This window comes from Paramormyrops kingsleyae, chromosome 7 (assembly GCF_048594095.1).
Source record: "Paramormyrops kingsleyae isolate MSU_618 chromosome 7, PKINGS_0.4, whole genome shotgun sequence".
NCBI classification, from domain to species: Eukaryota; Metazoa; Chordata; class Actinopteri; order Osteoglossiformes; family Mormyridae; genus Paramormyrops; species Paramormyrops kingsleyae.
Genome location: NC_132803.1, coordinates 14,170,284 through 14,173,348, shown reverse-complemented (window position 1 = coordinate 14,173,348; position 3,065 = coordinate 14,170,284).

The following is a 3,065-nucleotide window of genomic DNA, read 5'->3' as shown; positions in this document are numbered from 1 at the left end:
CAACCAATCAGGTTGTTGAATAGGGGGGGTCCAAGCAACTGGAGTAGGTAGGACCAACCAATCAGAAACCTTGGTCCCACCTCCTCTAGTTGCTTGGACTGACCTCCTCTACAATCTGATTGATTATTGCTCTGAACCAAATATTTTTTATTCTCCCCTCAGAACACTTTTGTGTAAGTTAAACTCCCACAAGCATTCAATGGGAGACCGGGAGGTACCTGTTCGCCATATCAACATCCGAAGGAGAACAGAGATGAGAAAAGATCTAACAACACACATTCCCTACACGGCCTGCAGCTGGAGGTCTGGGCATATGTGACACTCTCATAAATTATGAAGGACGTCCAGGTAGCCAGGAGACAGCAACGATTGCTCACGCTCGATTGTGGATCAGGCCCTCTGAGTCACACGACCTTTCAGAAGGGCCATTTCATTTCTGACCCGTGAGTCAAGGCCAGATTTAAGCATTACAATGCACTGTTGCCCTGCTGTGCCACAAACCCACCCTACATGCAGCACAATATCAGCTATGAACAAAAGGAAGAATTGAAAGGCTGTTACTCAGCGCCAACCTCAAGTTCTCATGAGTTCATTGTACTAAAGCCTACATGTCTCAACAATGGATTCTCTGGTAAAATGTGTGGCTGTGGTTTTAGAGGGTTCAAAGCATGTGCGACTCAAACAGTCAGACTCCATAGAGAAGCTGTGTCATCAGAGGGTGCCGTGTTTTCCTTGGTAAATTCAGCATTCCCCATATTTTCCCAGAACAGAGCTCGCTGTTGTCAGAGCAGATCACCAGAACCGTGGAGAATTTGCATGTCTGGAGCTCCCGCATCCCCCTTTTTTGGACTCAAAAAAATGAGTAACGATGACTGAATAGAAATCTCTGGTGCACTGAGAATTCCTCAGATCACGCGACTCGATTCCCTGAGCTGCCCTTTTCCACAGAGGGGTTCTATGTCACGAGGAATACGTGTTTATTTGACATTTTTACGGTGTGAGTTACTATGGCAACTCGCCACCCATCCCAGGTAAATTACAGCCCCTCCCTCACACCTGTCCCTGTAATCGAACCTCCTGGGCTTTGACCCTTTTTCTCGCGGCGTGTCCTTGCGTGTTAAACAATACAAACAATTCAATATATATTGATTCTCATGGGCAGTAAATTTACATGGGCCTGGTTGGTAGTCCTGGACATATGCTCAGTGAATAACTAGTAATAAGGTCAGGGGTAACAGAGTGTATAAGTAAGGGCTTTATTTTAGTCCCCCCCCCCCCCCACGATATCCATATAGGCTATATAAAAGTGTTGGCTGGGCTCCTTGTTGCTTGAAGAAACTGCCGGAATGTCCTCGAATGACGGGACATCTTCTCCAGCGCCGCAGGAAAAGCCGCTGGATGAGGCACTGGCACTGCCAGGGAAGGCAGTCCGACGTCAGACGGCCCAATTTGAGCAAGAACAGTGGGCCTGCATGTCTGCTCCAGTGACAGCCTGGGGTGACGGGGGAAGGGCTGCACGCAGATATGGAAGGGGGTGCCCCACAAGCACGAGTCTGCACACACCAGGTGGATTACGACGGCGCTCTCTGTTGGGAGTGCTTTCTGCTAAAGGCTGTGTAAAATCTGTAAAATTCCAATTACACATTGACTTCAAATGCACCAGGGCCCAATTGAAACCAATTGCATTCCCAACCCATGCCCTACACTGCTTAATTGAGGTTGTTTTAGATGCAGTAAGGTCATGGGGGGAATTCTCCTGGTGAAAAGTTGTAACTTAATGGCTTCTGCAAAAGACTCCGCCTCTCCAGGCTGGAGGACTCTCTCTTGGTATTAAATCACCCCTGCAGTCTCCTGAATAATAAATCAGTGGCATCGCAGAATATATTTGCCCAAAGTGTTCACCGGCTTGTCTGCTATCTCAATTTTTGTTAATCGATAGAAGGCACTTCCGAGCTGTATTAAGATTAATTAAGATGAATGTGCCTCTGACCGACTCAAGAGGATGTGCAAAAGCAGTCACTTCTTTAACCTAAGAGTCGTAGTATGCTTCAAATCGCGATATTTTTTTCTTTAATGAAAATAGTACCGCCATGCACTTCAGAATTCAGAAGTGTTATGCAATTTCGAAAGGAAAAGGATTTAAGACATCTTAAACCATATGGTTTTTGTATTATTTACGCATGCGGCTAAAAAGCTGCTCTTTTAATTGAGAAGGTTGGTTGTCGATCCGTAAGAAGAAATGTGATAAAATGTTTGCCCTATTCGAGCTCATTTGGATTCAGTTTGATTCAATAATAAAAAGATGCACCAGTCCACGATTACCAAAGAAGCACTGGGTAACAATGAGAGACAGCATATTAAAAACTTTACTTAAGATACCGGAGGCAAGGGCGACACTTTCAGACGGAGACAGGGTAGAGTGCAGAGCTGACTTTCCCGGACACGAACCGGGGCGCCATCCACAGTCCCGACACCTTGGATCACTGCCAGTAAGATGAGCAAACCGTGGATGTTGTTCGCGCCTGGATTTAACACAGTGAGGTGTTAACTGAGGTGATCGATGATTATTATTATTATTATTATTATTATTATTATTATTATTATTATTATTATTATTATTATTATTATTACTTTAAACGCTGCAGGGTTTTTTCCTATTGATTATTAAATTGCGTAGATCTGTAACCACACATTAAGCCGCAAAATAACCGGAAAGAACACATTATGCGGATTGTTTATTACATGGCGTAAAGAAACGTTATGAACATGTATGGAATTGGTGTCACAGAAACAATGCCTAAATCATGCATAAAACGGGAAATAACAATATGCATACACTTACTCCGTGTTGTAGCCTATATATGTAGTCTATGCCTACAGTAGCCTATGTAGTCCAGTGAACACTGTTACTGCACCTCGTTGGCGACACCAAAATTGATTTCCTTTATAGACTGAAAGGGGCGATCGCGTCAATTAAATACAATGTAAAATTGTCTTATACCCACGTGACACTTTAAATGCCGATAAAGGGGGAACCCCGATCTCTCTGTCGGAGAGGCTGGGGC